At 29.0% G+C, this 26,788-nt stretch overlaps 1 long non-coding RNA gene across 3 annotated transcripts; it reads left to right on the top strand.

Moving 5' to 3' along the window:
• Window positions 1-6,395: 6,395 nt before the first annotated feature.
• LOC140180836 (uncharacterized) lies at window positions 6,396-13,684 on the top strand. 3 transcript variants are annotated; one of them, XR_011874836.1, is made up of 5 exons: window positions 6,472-7,168; window positions 7,282-7,427; window positions 11,022-11,105; window positions 11,237-11,443; window positions 13,459-13,684. It is a non-coding gene; the product is annotated as an uncharacterized lncRNA (long non-coding RNA). The 3 variants fall into 3 exon arrangements; XR_011874834.1 differs by lacking the exon at window positions 11,237-11,443 and having other exon boundaries at window positions 6,396-7,168; window positions 10,553-11,105; XR_011874838.1 differs by lacking the exon at window positions 11,237-11,443 and having other exon boundaries at window positions 6,459-7,168.
• The last annotated feature ends 13,104 nt before the right edge of the window (window positions 13,685-26,788 follow it).

The raw sequence follows: 26,788 nt of genomic DNA, 5'->3' as shown, positions 1-26,788 counted from the left end.
TAATATACATGGATATTTCTTCTGCTAAGTATTAGAATGTTTCTTTTTCATACTAAATTGATATGTTTTTATATATTTTTCGATTTTTTTAATTACAAATGTGAATGTCTCTATTTCTTTAAAAATTTTATAATTTTTTTAAAATTTTATAAATATTTAATTATTTTTACTAAAATATAACTAGATATTTTTTTTGTTAAATATTAGAATTTTTTTTTATATTAAATAAATGTTTTTTTTGTATTACTGCGACTCAAAATATTCAGAGAGCGATGCAGAAAAAGTTGAAAGCGTTTTGGAAACCATAAACAACTGCCGCAGGGACATGGTGGAGCGAAGGGACCTCTCCCTTGTCATGCAACGTGAATGCCTCAAGAACTATTTCAAATGCCTCTGCATGGTTGAATCACTCTTCACCACTATCTCCTACGACGCCTTCTACTTTGAGCGTGAGGATGGGGTCTCCTCTCAGCGCAACATCATCCAATTGGAGAAGGCTGCTGTTGTCTTCAACCTAGGAGCCTTATGCAGCCAGATTGGAGCCTCTTGCGACCGCACCACCGCCCTTGGCTGTAACTGATAGAAGAGGAGTGGGTCGCGGTGGGGAGGCGGAGAGGAGCTGACGGTGAGAGAGAGAGGTCTGTGTGTGTAGTTGTTGGAGGTGGGTAGATTAATGTGAGAGAGGAGATGAACGTTTTTATAAGTTTTAATTAGGTTTACTTAATCTTTTAAAGTTTTTAAATTTTAAATTTAAAAAATTTAAAATTAATTAATTATTAATATAACAGTAGTGCTACGTTACCAACTTGGTATCTGCCAAGATCTGCCAACATTGAGTTGGGCTGGAAATGAAGCCCATCCACTAACTAAAGACACATCTAAATTAACCATAGTTTAATCTTAATTTACCACGTTAACCTAAATTACCATAGCCCCAAATTGACTGACGGTGGACCGTGTCTCTTAACCTTCCTTATCCGCATCCACGGCCAAGTAAGTTCCTTTGTTTCCGTCTCCGTCGGTCTCCGCCGTCAAGGGAAAGGCAACTGCGGCGGACTGCTAGACCATCACGACTAGGCTACCGTCCGGTATTCACTGCGAAAGGATTTGGTCTGTTACTTGTCCTAATCAGAGGAGCTTTGAAGGCACATCTGGGTGTCTGCCCTTGTACAAGGCGCAATAACCCAGCGCTTCTCTCCTCAGGCAGCGGCAGAATTTGTAGGCCTGTGTGGGTTCGATAGTAATACCGTGGCTTTCTTTAGTCGCTACTGCCACCAACAGCAACTCGTTCACTGGCAGAAGAGCCCGAAAAGAAGCGTGTCTTCCATAGGGCACCACCGCGACACTACGAGGTTAGTGGGTATTTGACATTTAAATTAAGTGCTTGTATAGGGGTGTAAATCTGATTATTACATTTTTTGAACTGAGAAGTATTAAACATGTGTCTGTGTCTCTTGGCTGTGAACGAACTTGGGTGTTGGTGTATTGAAGTGTTTTTTTGGTGATCTTGTTACTATGCAAAAGAGGTTGCTTATGCTGTGTTGTATGAGTTCTTTGATAAAAATGGAGTGATCAGTTATTCAATTTTTTTTTTGTCGTGGTTATTTGTAGCTTATTCCATATGTCTATGTTGTCTTATTTGCAGACAGAAAAACATTGATTAGTGTAGTCTCGCTGTGGTCACCCTCGTTGACGAAGTTGTTGTCGTTGTCAATTGTTTAGTACTTTTTCATCAGTTTTGAGATTTTAAATTGTTGCAGGCACTTTATTGATATAAGTTAATCACGTTGAAAGCATGTTATAATATAATTTATTAAGAGTAACATATTTTAGTAACATAAATTATTCAGATGTCTCTTTATTAAAAATTGAGATTATTTTGTGGATGTGTTTGCCATTTTGATGTGGGTATTTTAGTTCTCAAGTTGGTAAAGCTATTTTAAAACCAGGCTATATATTATTCAGACATCTGAATCCCTGTTAATAACCCATGATTTAAAACATTAAAAAAAAGTTGCTGGAAGGCCTAAGCAAATACGCTACTAAAAGAAGAATTACCTGTTCTTCATGTGGTGTGTCATCTTCACTCAAACACGGAACATTAATGTCGATTGAATTAGAATTCTCCCTCATGTCATACGTACCGCCGTACAATGTCTCTTCAGAAATTGGTGTATCCATTGACATATCGTAATGCACTCGCCTTCAACACAGACACATACAATGAAAATCGGTGCTCGAAGAAGGGTCTGTGTCACAAATGGATAGGTTATTGCAGATTCTTATTGATGTTACTAACATTGGGACGGAGATATTACCTGGTATAGTTCACGGCACAACGGTTTCACGACACCACCATGGACGTATGTCGCATCTATCTTCCACGAGATTGTTGCTGTATCTAATTGGAATCGGGGGGAGAGACAGTCACTGGTGGACTGGACACGGCGGCGTCCCGGTGATTGAAAATTTTGGCCAATTGTACGATAGAGACGTTCGGCGGTTGTTTCTTCGAAAAGTGGTTGCGTGAAAGGGTTGGGATATTGGGTTTCTCTAGTTTGATGTTAACCTGATCCACGTTTAACCTTTCCTTACTTTTTCAAACTGTTTTTCATGGACCCCACATTAAACCTAATTTAGCCATATAAATTTATTTTAATTTTTTTTTAATTTGTGTTGGTAATAGTTGGCAGATACAAGTTGGTAACGTATACTTTTCCTTATTATTATTATTATTACATAAAACATATTGTGTTTAGTCATTTCTCTCTCTTTTTTATAATTACAAATTCATGATGATAAATGAAACTAGCTAGACTTTTTATAAGCCTAAAATCATTGTTAATATTATTAATATTATTAATATTATTATATACAGTATGATTCTCTAATTAATTAGAATATTCTTTGCTCGGTTTGTGTCCTTTTCCTATTCTAAGAGTAGTAGTGAATTCATTAAAAATGAATTCATTAAAGTAATAAAGGGTTATAAAATTACTTGACTCAAAATTTAGTCGAAAAGATTGCAAAAACTTTAAAAAATTAAAAATGTATTATCAATGTTAAGTATTATGTATAACAATGAGGATAAAAGAAAAAAAAAATTTTTTTACTTATTTTTGAAAAAGTTAAATATATCTTTTATCGTTAATAAGTAATATTTTGAGGTATTTACAAATTCCCATACTACATCTCTGCTTGCTTATTCAATTTATTACATATAAAATCTTTTTAAATTTTAATTATAATAATATCTTTTCAAGTTCTAATAAATTTTAATATTTCTCCTCCAATATTTTTTTATATAGTTAAATTTTTTGTTGCTTAATTATTTCAATTTCACTATAACTTCAACATGGTTGCTGCGACCCTCATCGCTCTATCCACCAACTAATTATGTCTAAATATAAATTAACATATTACTGGCAACAACAAATTATAATGTTTTATAATCATTGTTAATATGTTTTATTGTACGATCTAACTATTTGGAGTATTTCTGAATTTCCGACATCGTAATGAGAACTAGGACTCGTTGGTTCGTTCAACCATGAACCATGATGGAAAATGTATTTACAAAGTACTTCTATACTTAAGTTAATATTTATGTTTGTGTTTAAGATTATTAGATTTTGTCTTTTTTGGTTTCCTTCTCTTTTATAGGGTACTATTTTTCTTTTTCTTATTGGACTACTGACTTCTTTTTTAATGTACATTGTGATTCTGTCAAGGTTCAAAATCACTTTCACATATTATTACTTATTAGGTATTAATTTAGATGTATATGATGCTCTTTCCTTTTCAAAGTATTTAAATTAGGATTAATAGTTAAATTTATTTTTAAAAAATTATCTATTTTTTAAATAATTTTTTTAGTCATGTTAAATTATTAATCACTAAAAAAATAAAACGTAAGTTAAATAATAATTATTTCAATTCATTAATTAAATAATAACATATTACATTAAGTACCACGTAGTATAATGACGTAGTAGGTTAATGCTAATATTTAAGTTCTCAAATTTTTATTCTTATCTCGGAATATTTATATTATTTGAATGTCAAAATCGACGAATTTGGAATAATAAATATTTTCTGAATTATTATATTTTATAATATTTTATACCATTAGGACCAAAATTAAAAGTAATATTTATCATATCACATCAAGTACTAGGTGCATTTATTTTCGGAAAAACAAAACTCACAAAAATTCAAAAAAAATAAAAATAAAACATATTAAATACTTACTATTAATAAAGTACTCGTGCACTCATCAATATCTATTACAAAATGTATAATGTTATAGATTTAAGTCTTTTTATTAATCAAGTCTAACTAATAATAAAGTTGGTCTAATATAACAAAAATCATTTATAAATAACATACATTATTCTAAATATATATTCTTATTTAATTTGGTTAGATTTAGTTTATAAAAAGACTTAAACGTGTAGTATTTTTTCCATATCCTCTTTGTATTTGGCTTATCCATGCTTCTATGCATTTTTTATATGCATCTTCATCCCCACGACATCGCTCCTTGCACCATTCTATATACCGATTTAGCCTTTTGCAAGACTCTCTGCATCTTTGTCGTCGATTTCTTGATTTTCTCGATGATCTACTATCATAGGCTTCGTTGCATTTTCTATAACATGAGTTAAGATCGTAGGCATCATCAATACTTGGAATCCACATTTTTTCATCATCACGAACAAAGCCATCAAATTCAACATTAACATAACAAATTATTTTTCCAATTATCAACATTATTATTAATGCATAAAGTACACCGTATTTAGTCATCTTTCTTTGTAATTACAAGTTTATGATAAATAAAGTTAGACTTTATACTATCTAAAATCATTGTTAATATTATTAGTATTATTATATGCAATATGATTCTCGAATTAAATTATTAAAATATTTTTTCACTAGTTTGTGTCCCTTCCCTATTTTAAGAGTAGAAAATTGCCAATGTAAACGAAATAAAAAGTCTTTACTTTGGTGGAATATTATCTTAGAATTTTTTATTATTATTTTAATTTTGTTTAACTCTTTGAATTCAATAAAGTAATTATAAAGGGTCATCAATTACTTGACCAAAAATATAGTCGAAAAGATAGCAAATATTTTTAAAATATAGTTAAAAATACATTATCAATGTTGAATATCATGTATAACAATGAGGATAAAGAAAAATCTATTTTCAATTATTTAGATATATTTTTTTAACAATTTTTAACTATGTTAAAATATTTATATTATTTGGATGCTAAATTCGATGAGTTTGGAATAAACATTTTTTGAATTATTATATATTATTCTATACTATTAGGGCCAAAACTAAAAGTAGTATTCATAACATTAAAAGTACTAGGTGCATTTATTTTTTAAAATACAAAAATCAAAAAAATTCAAAAAAATAAAATAAAACATATTAAATAATAAATACCTATTAAAAATTGAGTCCATTGTGTTATGCATTTCTTATATGCAACTTCATCACTATGATAGCCCGTCCTGCACCATTTTATAGCATCATTTAGCCTTTTGCACATCTATTCAATCTATTTCTTAATTTTTTCGATAATATGTTATAATCTTTGTTGCATTTTCCAAAACACAAGACAATATTGTAGGTATCATTAATGTTAGAAATAAAAGACTAAATTAAAGAAAAAATTTGTATATTATTGAATGTATTATCTATTTAAGTAGTGTAAAATAATACAATATAAAAGGATATTTATAGGTACTAAGAGAACCGTAATAATAAAAACGTAATCTCTTATAATAAATATTCAGATATACTAAATAATACTAATTGATTCTAATTATATTCTAACATCCCCCTCAAACTCAAGTGACAACTTGAGTTTGAAACTTATTTAAAACAACGAAATAAAAAGAAAAAAAACTGCGTAAACTGATAAAACGAGTGCAGACAAAACTGCCGAAAGGAAGCGCAGATGGAACTGCGGTAAGACCCAAAACTTTCAAAAAAATCTTATTATGAGATAATTTCAAATTTATTTATTTATGAGAGATTTTATTTTTAGAAATTATTTTATTGAGAATAATTAAATCAAATTTTGGTAATTAAAATAGAAATTTTATTTAATTTCATAATTATTGAATAATTTTTTATATTTAAATTATAAGGTTTCGTAGTTGTAAAAGAAAAAGAATCTTATACTATTTAGTTTAAATAATTGAGATTTTAAAATTTAATACTTTAATTTTTATAATTAATTATATTATCTTATATTCTAAATTAGAATACATGATTGAGAGTTAATTAGCAAATTAATAATTTAATTAATATTTTAAAGTAATTTGAAGGGGTTAAATTAGATTTTTAATGATATACTCTATCCCCTAATTTAATTAAAATTACAACCTTAATTTCCAAATTGAAAAAACCCTAACCCTGAAACCTTAATCCAATTACCCGTCCCCCAAACCCAACAGCCACAGCCCCGTTCTTTCCCAATGTAACAACACACACACACACACACACACACACACGCATAGAGAGGAGATCTGGAGGGAGGAAGGGCGTCGCCACCACGCCTCGCCGCGGCGCCACCACACCTTGCCGTCGAACCCATCCCGCTGCTACCACCAACGCCGACGAAGAGAGATGGTTTGTGACTGAGAGGCTCGCGGGCTTGGAGCTGCCGTCGCGAAGAAGAGGCGTCGGAAAAAGGGAGCTCGCGGTGAAGAGAGTGAGACGCACGAAGAAGAGAAGCCTGCGACTAGCCTTGTCGCCGTCAGCACCGTGGGTTGCTGTCGCCATCCTCGCGAGCTGCCACCGTGTCGCCATTACTGAGCTGCAGCACTGTCGTTCAACCCCATCCCACCGTGTCTCCATGGTCATTTCTGTCACGTAAGGGAGCGAGAGATGAGAGGTGGTGAACGAAGCCTGTGTATCCGTCATCCTTGCCAGCAGCGAGAGAGAAGCAAGATGAATCCCCTCCGTTTCTGCTGCTCTGGTCCATTGAGAAAGGGAAGACGCCGCCATTGTGCTTTACAGTCACCGATGATGCAGCCCACGTCGCCAAAACATCTCAGAGGTTTTCGTTACTCATTCTGATTCTGTCCTGTTTCGGGAATGTTGTTGCTGCTGCTGGTGGTTCTGGATTCTATTACATGGATTCTGGTCTGCTCTTCTCCTTGGTTCTGATCTATTAGCACGTTCTGTTTTATCGCTTTTAACTGCTATGTTCTTGTTTTAATTCAATTCTGGTCTTCAATTTGTTTTGAATCTTTCAGAGTTATGTTTGCTTTTGATTCTTATCCAATTCGAATCCTTGTCTTGCTGCAACCATCGTCACTGTCACAAGATATTGACAATGCTGCTGTTTTGGTTGTGTGCTTGCTGCTGCCATAAAACTAAAAGAGGGGAAGAATGCAGGATGGTGAGTGTCTTCTTAGCTATTGCCGTTTTGGTTCCGATTCTTTCATTTTCAAAACTGTAACTATAACGCCCTACTATACTAAATCTTATGCTTAAGTCATAAAACTGAGATAGTAAAGTATTACGAACCTCTAAACAATAATAATATACATATATTTATGAAAGAAACAGTATACTAGGAGCTTTGAAACAGATGGGTAAACAATAATCGCGAAAATTAAAAGCGCAATGCTCAAAGAATAGGATTACTTGCATATAAGAAACCTAATAGAAAAAAGATAAAGGTAAACTGAGATGTAAAGGAAAGCCAAGAAAATAGTATAACTAGCCCCTGACTCAACCTGCGAAGCTAAGGCTGGCCAGAGGATATATACATACATATGAACATACATAGGTATCCCAAAAATACACCAAAATACCAAAGTAACTCCTATCTCTCTCTCAACTTCTAAGAGGAGCAGCGTACATAAGTTACTTGGAGAGTAAGCTAAACATATATATATATACAAACAGAAACCAAAATATACCCAAAGACTACTTCGCTTCCCAGGATCCAGACGTCTAGCGAGGAGCCTCTCGACCTACATCTGAAAAATAATAATACAATATGGAATGAGAACCAGATGTTCTCAGCATGGTGAAAGTGCCACGCGCATAATAAATAAGGTCATGAGAATGCCATAGGAAATCCTAGAACTCCGTTATACAATTATCCAACTTAATACTAAACAGAAGCTATAAATAGGGGTAGGTATTCTAAATCTATCTAACTTACTCAATTTTAATCCTAATCTAACACCAAACCATTTTTCCATTTCCTCCTTTTCCTCCATCAATCATAATGCAACAGAAACAAGCAACCAAACAAGTTCACGCACAAGTAATGAGCAGATAGTACAAATAGCAAGTATAACAAATAGCATGTGATATATATCAATTAGGCATACCCAGGAAATGCATAGCAATCAAAACAAACAAATGCATATGATGCATGCCTATCCTATGGCTGATGGGACCTATCTGTCAGTTATCCAGCCAACCCGACAAGTCCGAAAACCTTAGACTGTCTCCCGTCGCGCATCCCCATGAGTCTATGCATAGAGTTCACATTCAATCATCATATAAATCACTCAATGGGGGTTATCCATACCCGGAAAATTATACGTGCTCGATCACCCTTACGACGTAGGGTTAACAGAGTATCGAGAATCAACCCTGGAACACGTGGTTGCGAGCCACGGTTTTTACCCAGAAAAACTCGTATCTCAGATATCATCATTCATAAGCCATTTCATAGTCATAATAATTATTTAATCATTCATCAAGCCATGGCATGTTAACTCCTTTTATTAACAACCTCCCTTTCACATTTTTCATCATCATTCCCTTATAATTCATCTTGATTACCCTTTCCAGGTCCTTACCAAACTATTTATCAAACTCTTCTCAACCTTCTTAATATCAAATAATCTTAAAATCAATCCAACTCTAACATTAAATCAATCACATCACACGAAGATTAAACTTTAACTTCTCGAACCCATGACTATCACTAAGACATCCTCGACACTCTATTTTCTTTTCTGTTTTTAATATAACAAATGAACTCGAAATTGCGCAAACTTTATGTCCAGGTGTTTATCTTGAAATAAGCTTTCTAACAAACTAAAGATAATAATTTTTGGATTTCTCTAGCCTCAGGAATAAAGGAAAAACTGTGACTACTCTGCAGAACATAAAACCAGAAAAATAGCAGCAGCATGTGATATTCAAAATTTAATATAAAATCTAAGTTAAATCCAATGACTTTAAAAATTAATGTAGTTAAACTTTACTCATCCAGGTTTCTTTTTCAATTGGTTTTGAGTTAATACCATTTTTAATGAAGAAGTTACATTACCTGGAAGTTAAGTAAAAATGAGTCAAAATCTGTTTTAGAAACCAACAAGCTTAGTACCTTTCTATTTGAATAACTTTTATTACAAAACTCCAATTAAGCTAAATTTTGGTTTGGGAACTCCTAGCTCATCCAGAAACAAGTGTGTCATAGTTACAACCCAATTGCTATTCAATTCTAAGAGTTACAAGCATTGGAAGTTGATGATAGCTTGCTGAAATCTGTTTATTTTCAGCTTTGACCACCATTATTCAAAAATTCACAACTCCCAATCCTCAACTCTTAAAATTCTGAAGTTTTAGAGCAATAAATTAAGTTAATCAATTTTTATAACAAAATTAGTTTTGTTCCAAAAATCAACTCGTAGAAGTTGCAGCAAGACAAACAACTTACTGCCCTGTTTGACCTTTTCTGCTGTAGGACAGATTTAACAACCTAACTTTAAAAATTTGCCATAAATTGTATATTTAACAAAAAGGTCCCAAAATTTTCAGTTTAGTTCCTTATATTCCCTACTTTAGCCCAAATTTAGTCTCATACAATTTTGATCATTGCATAATTAGTTACAGCATATGCAATACCACCACAACACAACTCTATATCCTTACTAACAAATACCAATCCTAATCCATCATAAATAAATATAAGAGCACACCATTAATAACTTCCACACCTCATACTTTCAATATATATCCACCAAAAAATCTATTCCAACAATATTACAAGGCTAATCATTAAATACAACAAACAATTCAACTTATCCTATAGTTCCTCTAACCTAAGTTTTCACAACACCGTAAATATTAAACGTGCGAAACTTAAACCATACCTTAGCCGATCACTTAATTCACCCAAGGCAGCCTCACAACTCAAAATTACAGCCCCTCCAAACTCAGTTAAAACAGCCCAAACCAAGCTTGATCACCAACAAGCCTCCAAGTACTCCCAACTCAAACCCAATGCATATATATAACTCAATTCACCCCTAATTCACATATATATCCAAATTCAGATTTTTCATCAGTAAATTAAAAATTGGCTAGGTTTTAGGTTGTTCTTACTGTACCCATTGATGATTGGAGTGCAACCCAATAATTATTCAATTTTAGTTTGCACCTAAACCACCAAAATTATCAAAATCACCCAAAAACTCAATAATTTTTGTGTAGAAAAGGGGCACAGAGAACTGGGAATAAATTGATGAGAAACTTACCACTTTGTTCATATAGAATTGAAGAGGACTCCGAGACAAACACGTGGCCACAAACGGCTCATCAATCGGAGTTCCAGATCGAAAGTTATGATGAATTGAAAAGGTTTTGGTGGCTTTGCTCTCTTCAATCTCTCTTCTCAGTGCTGGAAGGGAAGCAAATAATGGGAAAAAGGCTGAAATGATGATTATATATTGGACCCACGGGCCCGATTTAGGGCCAGTTCGACCGGTTTGGCCCGTTCGGCCCAATTTTAGGCCGAATTTCAAAATTGATATCAAAATTCTCGTTTCGACGAGTTCTATCCTATTTTGATATTAGTTTTGCATATTTAGCTTTCCTAATTGAAATTCAAATTATTGACTAATTATTTACCAATTTTAGCGGGGTTTACAATAACTCCTTTCACTCTTTTCCTGTTTTAAGTTTTGTTCTCTGCTATGTTCCTGTTTTACTCATGGTAGCATGTATCTCTAATTTAATTCAGCCCCTTTGCTTCACCTGTTTGCCTATTGCAATCATCTAGAACATTGGCGTTGGTGCTATTACGGATCTGTTAGAGTTGCTGTCGGTGAGTCTGATGCTACTTCTTTATTTTTGGAGTGATCTTTTCCTTAATTACGGTCTATTTACATATTTTATTGTTACTATTATGCTTGTTCTGAGTCGATTATGGTATATACCTTGTTTTAAAATTTCCAGGGCAGTAATTGCTTTTAACCTATCCAATTTGGATCCTCTATTTTGCTGTAACTATGGTTACCGCTGTGAGAGCTAACGTAGCTGCTGTCCTATTTGTGTTAAAATGCAAGACTACTGCTATGGTTGAACTTGTCGAGTGGTTAGTAGTGGTCTAGCCAGCTGTCTCGCCGTAATTTCGCTTCCGATTTTTTTAATTGCGACATCGAGGTAGGGGTTTGTTTTAATAAGAAAATATTTTAGGGTTTTGAATACCTGATGAGTTTAGTAAATTAATGCAAATAGATTAATGCCTATGATGTGAATGATTTTTCTGTTGAGATTGATATTCGTGTTGTTACCGAATTGGTTGATTTTTGGATTTTTGGATGAAATGAGTTGAATCTTTGGATTTCAGTTTCCTTTAATTTAAAATGATAATGATTGGTCTTAAATGACGGATTTGAAAACTTTGACTTGAAACGTTGGTTTCTGTTGAGTTGAAGTTGAAAAGAGGGGACCCGTAATGGGTGGCAAACTCCAATTTTTAGGGGAGGTGCTGCTAAAATTTTTCTAAAGAATTTAGAGTTGTTTATTCCTGAATTTTTGGTAAAATTGATTGAATGCACTGATTTTGGAATTTGGATAGAAATTGATCATAAATGGTTTTGAATAATGGATTTGGAACTGTTAAATTGAAAGGGTGGTTTTGGTTGTGTTAAGGATTGAAAAGAAACGACCCGTGATGGGTGGCAGACTCTAGTTTTTGGGGGAGGTGCTGCTGGATTTTTTCTAAAAATTTGGAGTTGATTTGGTTAAAATTTCAAAAACGGATGTTCTGAGGGAATTCAAGGAAAATCGGATTTCTATGATTTGATTGATTTATGATTTGAACTTATTCAATTTTTATAATACCGAAAAGAGATTTTTGTTAATTAGTCAGAGACTTTAAAATAGTAATTTAAATATAAATTCAAGGGTTCGAGAATAGGAGTGTGAGTTTGAAGGTTATGCTGGAGACTAAGAGTGATTGTGATGATGGATAGTAATTAAATATGATGATGAAGGATGACGATAGGCAAGTTTAATAATATTGAGATTGAGAATGAGATTGAATACGAGATTAAGAATGAGATTGATGATGAGATTGATTATGATTATGAAATGATAGTGAATATGATTTTGATTGTGATATGCCTCCGGGTAAGAGACAAGGACATTGGATAAGATACATTGGTGTTATCCCCTTGTTCCGGGTATGAATTGTGAATGAATTGATGTATGAAAATAAATTGTAATGATAATAAAAATGTGTTTCTGAATGTGAATCCGGGTAAGATACAGTGGTGTTATCCACTTGCTCCGGGAGAGTTCAAGTCTTCGGGTAAGATGCAAGGGTTGTGTTCTGTCGCTGCTTGCTCCAGGTCGAGAACTGTAACACCGCGTGGGTAAGAGGTAGTGGTGAGATTGTCCCCTACTCCGGGTACGCGGGTAAGATGCAAGGGTTGCAGCGTTGTCCCACATGCTCCGTGTTTGGTGTTCCGTCCATGGTTAGCTACCAGGACTTGTCGGGTTGGCTTTATAACCGACAGATGAGACTCATCAGCCATAGGGCAGGCATGCATCATTTTCATTTGTGTGTATTGTTTGGGTGTGAATCTTATTTGTGGGTTTGCCTAATTGAGTAATTGCATCTATCTGCTAATTGACCTAATTGCTCTATCTGTACTCTCTAATTGTGTATGCCTTGCTTTGTCTTGTTTGTGTTTGACAACTGAGAGGTCCCTCATGCTGGTGGTAGTGACGCTGAAAGTTGTACTTGATATTGATAGTGAAATGTTTGCTAAAAATTGAGTTTAATACTTAATTGCTGAGTGATATGCTGATAGACTGTGGCAATGGAAAGAGATAGGCTGAACGGAGTGTTGGATGAAAGCTTGAGAGTGTATGTTGTAACTATACCCGGTTTCAGATTTGAGTGGAGTAGGTTATTACGTAGGAAGCCCTTTTGATACGCTTGTGGTTCTTTTCAATTTTAAACTATTCACTGTACTATTTTGTAAACTAAAGAAGTTTCTTTATGGCTTTTCAAAGTAATACTTTCCATAAGGCATTTTTCAAAAGATTATTTCAAGGATGAACTACTTTTAAAATGAACCTAATTCTATTTGCAAGTATTTCTTTGCTCTAATGGTATTTTCGTCCCTACTGAGAATGTGTGGTTTGTTCTCACTCCAATGACACAGATTCGAAGACTCAATTCGAAGCTGCGGGTGATTATTGACTTTACTTATGGGCTAAATTACTTTCATAGAGTTCCCTCGCTTGTTTAAAATTAGTATTTTATACAGAGGGATAGGTGTTGTATCTGAGCTTTATTTTGATTTACTTGTATAAGACTTATTATTATTATTATTATTATTATTATTATTATTATTATTATTATTATTATTATTAATTACGTGATTATTATTACTTGGTGATATGTGATGTATGATTTTAAAGAGTTGTAAACAAATTTTTTCTGACTTTTTATTAAAGATCAAAACGCGGCATTGTACTAAAGGCTCAATATTAAATAGTAAATAAGGAAAACAGGTTAGTAACGCCTTATATTACTTTTTGTATGATCATGACATATTGGAAGTTGGGTCGTTACAACTGCCGCTTGTCTGAAAGAAGCACAGACGGAACTGCCGGAAAGAAATGTTGACGGAACTGCCACAAGAAAACACAGACGAAACGCAGACGGAACTGCCACGAGAGAACGCAGACGGAACTGCCAAAAGATAGCGAAAACTATATGATTTCTTCATGAGAATAGGTAAGCAGCGGATGACAATGGTGTTTGATCATTCGACAAAAAAAAAACACAAGACAGAGAAAATAGGCTAGTCGGTAAGGTGAAAAAACATCAAAGGAGTGACAAAAGGAAAAGAAGAATGGCATAGAAAAAAATACAAAAACTACTATGATTTCACTACAAGGAAAACAACCTATCCTCTTCAAGGAGGATACCATGGCTCTGATACCATGTTAGAAACAAGAGACTAAATTGGAGAAAGGATTTGGATATTATTGAGTGTGTTGTCTATTCAAGTTATGTAGAATGATACAATATAAAAGGATATTTATAGGTACCAAGAGAATCGGAATAATAAAGACATAATCTCCTATAATAAGTTCCGATTTGGCGGCATGTCCTGATTCAAGAAGATCTGTAACAACCTACTGCTTCTACATCGGCACTGCCCTAGTTTCATGAAAGAGCAAAAAACAAGTGACAGTTGCTTGCAGTATAGCCGAAACTGAATATCGGGCGCTCGCCGCTGCTACTAAGGAGGATATTTGGATCAGTTTCATTTTGAAGGACTTAGGAATGCCTCTCACCAAGCCCATTAGCACCTACTATGACAGCTAATCTACAATTCACATTGCCTCCAACCCGGTGTTCCACGAGCGCACGAAGCACATGGAGGCCGATTGCCACATTGTACGCGACAAGTTTCAAGAAGGTCTTATTCATCTTCTTCCCATTTCTACCACTGAACAGGTTGCGGACATCCTGACCAAATCGCTGCTTCCGCCCATGTTCTTCACACTCTTTGGCAAGTTAGGACTGGTCAACTTACACACTCCTAATTTGAGGGAGGGTGTTGCTTGATGTACTAGTTTAGCAATTAGTTAATTGATTTATTAGCTGTAGCAACGAGTTAGTTAGACAAATAGCCTATAACAGAATTTTTAGTTAGTCCCTAATTATTCTAACTCAGTTGGTTAGACGAACAATATATATTTGATTGTTGTAACAGTGTAAAGCGTGATTCATCATTCAGTACATTAAAAAAACAAGAACTCTCATTTCTTCTCTCTGTTTCCACTTCTACTTTGTTTTCACACTCCTCTTGCGCACCTTCAACAGCATTCAATAATTTCATTTGGCCTTATTTTATAAGAATAACTTTTTTTTAAATAAAAGTATTTTAATAATTTTTTATTTTAATTTTTATATTTATTTTAAATAAAATAAAATATCGAGACATAATTCAATTTTATACATTTTAAATTATTTTTTTAATAATGTGTTTAATTGTTAACACCTTCGTTTAATCGATCCTTGTGTCTTTATTTTTAACAATTTAACAAAAAGATTATTGAAATGTTAATAAATTATATGTGAATATCATAATGTTCAAAATTTTCTTCTTCGGACGGAATATTTATTTGGATTTCTTATCCTGGAATAAACAGTTCATAAATTATTATATTTCATATATTTTAGTATATATTGTAGTCTAAGTGACAACTATATATTACCTTATAAAAGATACAATTAACGTAATAATGATATTATACATTCACTACAAGAAAATAGAATTATTTTGACACTTTATTTTTTAACACCATAACTAAATGTCAAAATTAATATATATTTTTTACAAATATCACAAATGTCAAATTTTCTATATTTTTTTTGACGAAAACTTTGACCGTAGAAAATTACTCTTCAATTTTGACACTCATTTGTTTTTAATTTACTCTACTATTTTTTTTTCTTTGGGCTCTGTTAATTTTGACATCACACTGCTCTCAGTTTAGGATTATACTACTCATTCTTTATCTTCAAAATCTCAATTTATTCTTTAGTTTCAAGATCACATCTCATTCTTTGTTAAAATTTTTTGTTGAGAATATTTTATAGTCAATAAGTGTCAAAATAAATAGTATTTTTGACAATTAATAAGTATCACAGAAAATATGTTCTCAAAATTTTCTAACAAATTATTTTTGACAACCAATATTTATCAAAATAAGATTCAAATTTTTTTCACAATCGCTTATATGTTAAAAATACTATTTTGACAAAACTTTTATTAACATATTTTCATAGTTAAAATAGTGTCAAAATTTGTTTTTTTGACAAATTTTAATTTTTTTTTACACATTATAACCCTAAAAAATAATCTATATTGTTGTAGTGATTTAAATTTTTTTGACAATTAAATTTAATTATATTGTTTTAAATTTAATAAAAATCAATTTTATTATTAATGTGTGTGAATACGCTATCTTTTCATATCTTTTTTTTTCTTTTTTGTATTATTCTTTTATTGTTAGTAGCAAATTTCTCATTATTGAGATCTTAGGCGCTCAACATCTATATTTTAACTTTAACAACTAATTAGTAAGAAATACTTTCTTAATTAAATGATTTATCCGTTACGACGAATTAATGACGTCTGTTTTCCTTCGCTAACCTAATTTAAATTTTACAATATTATGCGTCAAATTGACAAAAAACTAGTTGTTCACACTACAACAATATAAATTATTTTTTAGCATTATAATGTGTAAAAGAAAATTAAAATTTGTCAAAAAAATAAATTTTGACACTATTTTAACTATGAAAATATGTCAATAAAAATTTTGTCAAAAATAGTATTTTTAACATATAAGTGATTGTGAAAAAAATTTAAATCTTATTTTGATAAATATTGGCTGTCAAAAATAATTTGTTAGAAAATTTTGAGAACATATTTTCTGTGATACTTATTAATTGTCAAAAATACTATTTATTTTGACACTTATTGACTATAAAATATTCTCAACAAAAAAATTTAATAAAAAATGAGATGAGATCTTAAAACTAAAGAATAAATTGAGGTTTTGAAGATAAAGAATGAGTAGTATAATCTTAAACTGATAGCAGTGTGATATCAAAATTGACAGAGCCCAAAAAAGAAGAAAAATAGTGGAATAAATTGAAAACAAATGAGTGTCAAAATTAAGGAGTAATTTTTTACGGTCAAATTATTCATCAAGAAAACATAGAAAATTTGACATTTGTGATATTTGTCAAAAATATATATTAATTTTGACATTTAATTATAGTGTTAAAAAATAAAGTGTTAAAATAACTCTATTTTCTTGTAGTGTCGCTAAAAAAAAAATCTTTGGCGACAAATTAGCTAGAAAATTGTTCATCGCAAAATGTATTTTAAGTCTTTGTGACGGATTAGCTCGAAACATTGTTCTTCACTAATTAACCCTTTCGCACATTTTATTTAGTGATGAACTAGTGTGTGAATTATTTCTCGTTAATTGTATATCAAACACTTATGACGGAATAGTGACAACAATATTCCTTGTTGCTTTACCTTTATTCGATTGAACCCTCGAGTGACTAGAATTCTATAACATTGTCACTTGCTAATTAATTTGTGACAAATTAGCAAAAAAAATTTTTCTACTCCTTTTTTAGCTACAAATTCAATTTACGAAAAATAAACTTACTCATAAATTTATCGCTAATCAGTCGCTTGTCTTAAATTTAGATATTTTGTAACTGTTCATTAATTTTGTTGTTAGTGTATCATTAATTTATCATTAATTAGTGATGAATTAATGACAAAAAATATTTTTTACAAAAATTTATCATTAATTTGTTAAATTTTTATAGTGATAATTAAAGTAGTCCAAAATTACACTTGTTTAATTTATCCTTTACGCAGGTTTAATTTTTCTCTTTGTTTATTTTTGGGTACATTGGGTCTAATTTTTAATTACTTATAGTATTTAATTAGCAAGCCTCCACTCACCACACTTCATGAATCTGAGTCCAAGAATCGTTACACCTATTTAACTTTAACATTTAGCATCGCATATATATGCTTTAATTTGGTTGTTGCGAATTTGCATCGGTGGGTAGCTAAAATATTTTTATTTTTCTTCTCTGACCTTGCTAATACGTGATTATAAATAATCAACTTATATATTTATTTAAATAAGTATTAAGAATCAAAATTTTGTTTTATATATAATAATATATCAATTAATAACAAAATTTTAAATAAAAATTACATTTATGATAGATTAATTTTTAGTATATTAAAATAAAAAAATGTCATAAAAAACCGTATAATTCTGTATTGAATATACACTGAAAATAATTATTAAATTAATTATTAATATAAAATATATATTAAAAATAAATTAAGTAATACATATATATTGGCTCATTTTTTTATATATAAAAAAAGAGTAAAGTATCTTTTTTGTCCCCAACGTTTGGGATATGTTCCAAAATTGTCTTTAACGTTTCAATCATCCTATTTAAGTTCCTAACGTTTCAAAATTGACTCAACGTTGTCCTACCGTTAGGGATCTGTTAATAGAATTGACGGCGGAACAAAATTGAGACGATTTTAAAATGTTAAGGACTCAAATAGGATGGAAACGTTGGGGACAAAAACGATACATAAAAATAAATTTTAGTTTTATTCTTCAATGCAATAATATCAATTTTTTACTGTACACAGTATTCTTTTAATCACATCTAAGTAAATTACACTTAATCACATTACTTTTATTATAAATAAATTTATTTTTTTTATAATTTTACACTTAAAGTTATAAGTTAATATAAAAATATAAAAAAATTTATTTAGAATAAAAGTAGTGTGATTAAGTGTAATTTACTTAGATGTGATTAAAAAATAATTAAATATTATATACAGTAAAAAAATGATATTATATATTAAAGGATAAAATTAAAATTTATTTTTATGTATCATTTTTATCCCCAACGTTTTTGTTCTATTTAAGTTTCTAACGTTTTAAAATTGTCTCAATTTTGTCCTGCCGTCAATTCTGTTAACAGATCTCTAACGGCAGTACACCATTGAGCCAATTTTAAAACGTTAGGGACTTAAATAGGACGATTAAAACGTTAGAGACAACTCTGTGACTTATCCTAATTGTTAGGGACAAAAATAATACTTTACTCTAAAAAAATATTAATATTAGACAATAAAATAGATGTTTACACAGTATTTATACTACTATAATATCAGTACAAATTGTAAGTTATGTTCTACAATTTTTTTTTTGAACAACATAAAACGCAGGTTACGTTTTATTTAAAAAAAATTTGAAATAAAACCTGCAAAAATGTAGGTTATGTTTTGCATTTTGCTATTTTTTAATAATAATCAAAACGCAGGTTACGTTCTAACAGTAATAATAATAATAGCAGAAGTGCTAATACTAATAATCTAATAATAATATAATAATATTAATAGTACTATTATTTCTAATATTAACTAACAGTAACAATAATATAACTAAAACGGTGAATAATCATAACAATAATATATATACAGTTCCGTGTAATAATAATAATAATAATAATAATAATAATAATAATAATAATAATAATAATAATAATAATAATAATAATAATGCACACAACAATAATATATAATAACAATAGTAGTATTTAATAATAGTAATTACAAATAATAATAATAATAAAATTTAATTATTCTATTAGTTCTTATAATTTTATTAAATTTTTGATTAAATTTTTATATATATTTTTTAATTAGATTCGTATACTACTTTTAATTTTGTAATTACGTCATTTTCATATTAAAAATATTAAAATTAACATAAAACTTTTATTAAAATACATGCAGTCAAAGATTTAATTAACTTTTTAATTATAAATACCTTTAATTTGCAAAGAAATATTCAGTTAATTCTAATATTTTTTACACTAGGAAGGACTTAATTACAAAATTAAAACAATGTAAATATTTAATTAAAAAGAAAAAAGTATAAGGACCTAATTAAAAATTTGGTAAAACTATAGAGACTAATAGAATAATTAAACTTAATAATAATAATAATAATAATAATAACTTGTTGTAGTGCTGATAACAATAATAATAGTAATATAATAATATTAATAATACTAGTATGCCTTAGCCAACTCTTCGCAGGAGATATTTTTTCTTTTTTTCTTATGTTAAAACGCAAGTTGCGTTTTGATTTGTTGTAACATGCTTTTAGATCCAAGGCATCAACAATAGTTCTTGGAAACCATGGTTCTTCATGATGACGATGAATAAAGCCATCAAATTCAGCGGTAACAAGACAAATAATTATTCCAATAATTATTATTATTATTATTACATAAAATATATTGTGTTTAGTTATCTCTTTCTCTTTTACAATTACAAATTCATGATGATAAATGAAACTAGTTAGACCTTATACAAGCCTAATATCATTATTAATATTATTAATATTATTAAATACAGTATAATTCTCTAAATAATTAAAATATTCCTCGTTTACTTTTTGCCCCTTCCCAATTCTAAGAGTAGTGAATTATCAGGGTAAGCAAAACAAAAAATCTTCACTATACAGTAAAATATTGTCTTAGAATACTTTATTATTTCAATTTTGTTTAACTCCTTCTTGAGTTCATTAAAGTAATAAAGGGTTATCAAATTACTTGACTCAAAATATATATAATTAAAAAGATTGCAAAAACTTTAAAACGTTAAAAATGTAACATCAATGTTGAGTATCATGTACAACAGCGAGGATAACAAGAAAAAAAAAACAGTTTTTACTTATTTATGAAAAGGTTAAATATATCTTTTATCCTTTAATTTGTAATATTTTGGAGTATTTTCAAGATCGCATATTACTACATCTCTTTTTATTCAATTTATTACGTATATAAAATCTTTTTAAATTTTAATATATAATGTCTTTCCAAGTTCCAACAAAATTTAATATTTCTCCTCTAATATTTTTTTATAGGGTTATACTAGGGTTTTTTTTTTCACAATACTCCCAACTCGACAGGTCAAGGACTAATCTATTGTGGATATGAGCTCTATTTAAGGGTCTGTCACTGGTCAATAGATTACTGCATGTTCAAACCCTTAACATTTACTTAAGTAGATGAATGAGCTGACTATTTGACCAACCAAGTTAGTTTTTGGGTTATACTAAGTAACTAATAATTTTCTTGAACAACATAAATATCGAGCTCTAAAATTAGCTCAATTCAAGTAAAACATACTATATTCTAAATTATTCACCAAAATCTTAATATTAGAATAACGATCTACATATCTAGTGAATTGAATATTCGAACACCTAATGAATTGAACATCCAATATATCCATTGTTCACATTGTTTAATATTTTTATTATTTATCTATACTTTTTTTTTATATAGTTAAAGTTCTTGTTGCTTAATTATTTCACTATCACTAAAACACAACACGGTTGCAGCGACTCCTCGTCATTCTATTAACCAGCTAATTATGTCTAGATATAAATTATTAACATATTACTGGCAACAATAAATTATAATGTTTTATAATCATTGTTAATATGTTTTATTATACGATCTAACTATTTGGAGTATTTTTGAATTTCCGACATTGTAATGAGAACCAGGACTCGTTGGTTTGTTCAACCATGAACCATGATAGAAAATGTATTTATAAAGTACTTCTATGTTTAAGTTAATATTTATGTTTGTGTTTACGATTATTAGACTTGGTCTTTTTTGGTTTCTCTTCTCTTTTATAGGGTATTATTTTTTTTCTCCTTATTGGACTAATGGCTTCTTTTTTAATGTACATAGTGATTCTGTCATGGTTCAAAATTACTTTCACATATTATTACCTATTAGCTAGGTATTAATTTAAAAGTATATGATGCTCTTTTTCTTTCAAAGCATTTAAATTAGGATTAATAATTAAATTCGTTTTTAAAAGATTGTCTATTTTTAAAATTAATCTTTAAATAATTTTTTTAGTCATATTAAATTATTAATCACAAAAAAATAAAACATAAGTCAAATTGATAGTCATTTTGATCCGTTAATTAAATAATAACATATTACGTTAAGTATTACGTAGAATGATGATGTAGTAGGTTAATGTATTCTTATTTAACTTGATTAAACTTAATTTATAAAAAGACTTGAACGTATAATATTTTTTCCATATCCTCTTTGTATCCGGTTTATCCATGCTTCTATACATTTTTTATATGCATCTTCATCTCCACGACATCGCTCCCTGCACCATTTTATACACTGATTTAGTCTTTTGCAAGACTTTCTGCATCTTCGTCGTCTATTTCTTGATTTTCTTGATAATCTGCTGTTATAGGCTTCGTTGCATTTTCTGTGACACGAGTCAAGATTGTAGGCATCATCAACACTTGGAATCCACATTTTTTCATCATCACGAACAAAGTCATCGAATTCAATATTAACATAACAAATAATTGTTCCAATTATCAATATTATTAGTGTATAAAGTACACGATGTTTAGTCATCTCTCTCTTTGTAATTGCAAGTTTATGATAAATAAAACTAGGCTTTATATAATCTAAAATCATTGTTAATATTATTATATGCAGTATGATTCTCGAATTAATTATTAAAATATTCCTTCACTAGTTTGTGTCTCTTTCCTATCTTGAGAGTAGTAAATTGCCAATGTAAACTAAATAAAAAGTCTTTACTTTAGTTGAATATTATCTTAGAATTCTTTATTATTATTTTAATTTTGTTTAACATTAACTCATCCTTGAATTCAATAAATTAATTATAAAGGGTCATCAAATTACTTGATCCAAAATATAGTCGAAAAAATTACGAATACTTTTAGAAAGTTAAAAATATATTATCAATGTTGAGTATTATATATCACAGTGAGAATAATAAAAAATCTATTTTCAATTATTTAGATATATTTTGTTTTTAACAATTTTTAATTATGTCGAAATATTTATATTATTTGAATGCCGACGAGTTTAAAATAAACATTTAATTTTCTGAATTATTATATATTATTCTATACTATTAAGGGCCAAAATTAAAAGTAGTATTCATCCCATCAAGTACTAGGTGCATTTATTTTTTAAAAAACAAAAGTCACAAAAATTCAAAAAAATAAAATAAAATATTAATAAATACTTACCATTAACAAAGTACTAACTAGGTGCACTTATCAATATTTATTCTAAAATTTTCTATCTCTCTCTGAGTTGGATTTTCCTTTAAAAATTGAGTCCATTGTTTTATGCATTTCTTATATGCAACTTCATCCCTACGACAACGCGTCCTGCACCATTTTATAGCATCATTTAGCCTTTTGCACTTCTTTCTGCATCTATTCAATCTATTTCTTGATGTTTTTGATAATATGTTATAGCGTTCGTTGCATTTTCCCAAACACAAGACAATATTGTAGGCATCATCAACACTTGGGTGCCACACTTTTTCATCATCGCCAATAAAGCTGTCGAATCCAACATTAAGAGAACAAATAATTGTTCCAATTATTAATATTATTAGTATATAAAACACACTGTATTTAGTCATCTCTTTTTGTAATTACAAGTTTATGATAAATGAAACTAGGCTTTATATAAACCTAAAATCATTGTTATTAATATTATTAATGTTATTATATACAGTATGATTCTCGAATTAATTATTAGAATATTTTTTCATTAGATTCTGTCCTTTCCCTATTTTAAGAATAGTAAATCGTCAGGGTAATCGAAATAAAACAATTTAACTCTAGTGGAATATTATATTAGAATTTTTTATTATTTTTTCAATTTTATTTAACTCCTTGAATTCAATAAAGTAATAAAGAGTCATCAGATTACTTGACCTAAAATATAGTCGAAAAAATTACAAAAATTTTAAAAAAGTTAAAAATATAATATCAATGTTGAGTATCATATATAACAGTGAGGATAAAGAAAAATTTATTTTTAATTATTTAAATATATTTTATCTTTAACAATATTTTAGAACATTTTTAAGATTGCAAATTACATATTTATTCATTTTATTTATATCTCTAATATTTTAAAATTTTTAATATAATTAGTGTCTTTTAATAGTATGAAAATAGATAGCAGAATTTCCTCTCACTTCTGCTAAGTATTTTCACAAATATATAGAATTTAATATTTCTCTTTTACGTAACGGAACAATTCCAAAACATCTCTCTAAATATTTTTGTATAAATAGAAGATAATTATTGAGATTCATTATTTTACCAATTTTTATATTTTATCGTGGAAGATAGCTTTTTGTTCATGTTCTAAATTCTAGGATCAAAACAAAAATTCCTCTTGGGAGTTCCAAACATGAAAGAATTGAAGTGTATATAAAATAAGGAGCGAACATTAGGATATAAAAGAAGCAAGAAAGTTTGATAAATATAAAATACAAGATGAAATTTAACTTTGTATATATATTAATCAAATATAATAATATTTTACAGAATTTCAAAGTGTTTAATTATGTTCTTAATCTTTAAAGATTTTCAAAGACTTAATTAACAAAGTGCAGAAAAAAAATAATACAAGTTAAAAAGGATAAAATACAAAAATAAAAGAACGTAAAATAAAATAAACGGTGGAGGAAATTCTAGACAGAAAACTACTTGGAATAATGCATAGGAATTTGTAGGGATGAGTGAGTGTTCAAGTGTGTTTCTTAAGATTATGAGTTTTTTTCAGATTTGTATCGTCCAATCTATTCAATTTCATTTGTTGACATCATAATTTTATCACAAAATCACAAAATATTTTGACATTTTTTTAATTATTTTGTATGATGACTACAATAATTTAAAAAATATTTATAATTTTTTATTATATTAAGTCAAAATAAAAAATTTTAAACCTAAATATAAAATCTAATCTAATAATTAAATCAACAAAATTAAAACATATAAAATTAAATTAAATATTTTAATATTTAAAAATATAAATTAATAATTATTGAATAATACTTAAACTTTTATATCATAAATATTTAAAGCACGTCTCATGAGTTTAAAATTTTAATATAAGGAAAAAAATAATTTTCATTCCCTTCTTTTAATCCATCGTCATATCTTTATTTTTAGCAATATTTTAATGAAAAAAATATATTATTAAAATGTACAAATTATATGTGAACGTACACCTTTTTTTTATTTAAGCTAAGACTAATCGTGCATAATATAGTATTATGCATAAACAATTAGCACATTATACAAAACGCTTCCTATATTAAAGTTTTTTTGGTTAATTTGGATTAGTCAAATAGTTAATTTATCCGTCTATTTAAATAAGTACTGAAAATTTGAATTCTATTTTATGCATGCAATAATCTATTAATTAATAGTTGACTCTTAAATAAAACTCAAATCTATATATAATGAATTATCAATAATAGATTAATTCTTAATTTATTGAATTAGTTTTAGACAACAAAAATATATTACAGTTATTAACTCTTCATTCTTATGCCAGAATATATTATTTGGATGTGAAATCTGATGAACATGAAATATATATTTTATAAATTATTATATTTTATAATGTTTTATACTACTAGGACCAAAATTTAAAGTAGTATCATTACATTAAGTACTAGGTGCATTTATTTTTTAGAAAACAAAACCCACAAAAATAAAAATAAAAACATATTAAATACTTATAATTAACAAAGTACTAAGTGCACTCATCATTTCTTAAATTTTCTATCCATCTATCTCTGATGAATTGGATCTTCATGTATAGCTTTAGTCAAAAACTAAAAAAAATGATTTATATCTTTAGTCCTTTGTTCTATGCATTTCTTATATGTATCTTCATCCCCATGACATCGCTCCCTGCACCATTCTATACACTGATTTAGACTTTTGTACAACTTTCTGCATTCATATAATCTATTTCTTAATTTTTTCGATGATGTGTCATAGGCTTCATTGTATTTTCTTTGACATGTTTCAAGATTGTTGGCATCATCAACACTTGAAACCCATACTTTTTCATTATCACGAATAAAGCTGTCTAATTCAACGTTAACATAACAAACAATTGTTCCAATTATCAATATTATTAGTACATAAGCACATCATATTTAGTCATATCTCTCTTTCTCTGTAATTACAAGTTCATGATAAATAAAATTAGGCTTTATATAAACCTAAAATCATTGTTAATATTATTATATGCAATATGATTCTCGAATTAATTATTAGAATACTCCATCACTAGTTTGTGTCCCTTCCTTATTTTAAGAGCAATAAATTGCCAATGTAAGTGGAATAAAAAATCTTTACTCTAGTGAAATATTATCTTAGAATTCTTTATTATTATTTCGATTTTGTTTAACTCTTCCTTAAATTCAATAAAGGGTCATCAAATTACTTGACCCAAAATATAGTAAAAAAGATTGCAAAAAGTAAAAAAAAAGGGGTTGAAAATATAATATTAATGTTGAGTAACTTATAAAACAGCGAGAATAAAGAAAAATTTATTATTGTTGAAAGAATAGGCTGATGCATTAGAAAAGAAAATTGAACAAGATGGTTGAAATGCTACAGTAATGTGTTTTTTTCTTAAATTTTGTACTTAACTTTTATTTTTGCAAAACTAATGTCTGTTTAAACAAGTATTCAATGATGAAGTTATAAATGATGCAATAAGTTTCATAGAAAAAAAAATTCAAATTAGAGATACTTAAAGCTAGAGTACCATAATAGCATTTCATAGAACTAACGTTTTAAACATTTGGATACTTCAACCAAAGTAGTGATAAATAGCTAGTCTTTTAAATGTTTGTTAGCACTGATACATATTCCATCAAAAGCTGTATTTAAATTGTACAAACAACAAAATATCACCACATAATAATATATGTTGTACTATCTTACTATTTGGAGTATTTCTGAATTTCT

This window comes from Arachis hypogaea, chromosome 2, assembly GCF_003086295.3.
Source record: "Arachis hypogaea cultivar Tifrunner chromosome 2, arahy.Tifrunner.gnm2.J5K5, whole genome shotgun sequence".
Lineage (NCBI taxonomy): Eukaryota > Viridiplantae > Streptophyta > Magnoliopsida > Fabales > Fabaceae > Arachis > Arachis hypogaea.
This window is presented reverse-complemented; position numbering and strand designations above follow the sequence as displayed.